Source organism: Palaemon carinicauda, chromosome 9 (assembly GCF_036898095.1).
Source record: "Palaemon carinicauda isolate YSFRI2023 chromosome 9, ASM3689809v2, whole genome shotgun sequence".
NCBI classification, from domain to species: domain Eukaryota; kingdom Metazoa; phylum Arthropoda; class Malacostraca; order Decapoda; family Palaemonidae; genus Palaemon; species Palaemon carinicauda.
Genome location: NC_090733.1, coordinates 94,428,033 through 94,428,423, shown reverse-complemented (window position 1 = coordinate 94,428,423; position 391 = coordinate 94,428,033).

Genomic DNA, 391 nt, shown 5'->3' with positions numbered 1-391 from the left:
CCAATGTATATGAACTTATATCGAAAATGCTTTTATTCTAAGTTTTTTAGGGATAACGAAAAATACAAAATAACAATTACTGATATGATTATCTGTCGTTATTGTGGCTCATGGTTTGACTTTAGTCATATTACTTTACATATAAAAAAAAATCATCGGTGTATATAACGGGGGATGGGAGGGTGTCTATTTGAAAATGGACCCCAGAGTAGGGTGGATACGGAACTTTCCTAACTCAACCCTCCGCCCCCTACTTACCCACAACCATCCTGGGTCCCCTATTCTCCAGCTACGACCCCTGCAAAAAGGTAGGATATCATGCTAAACATTTATGATGAATTACGAGTGGAATGGTCTTGTAAAGTCCGAAAAAAATCAGTTTTCAAGTATC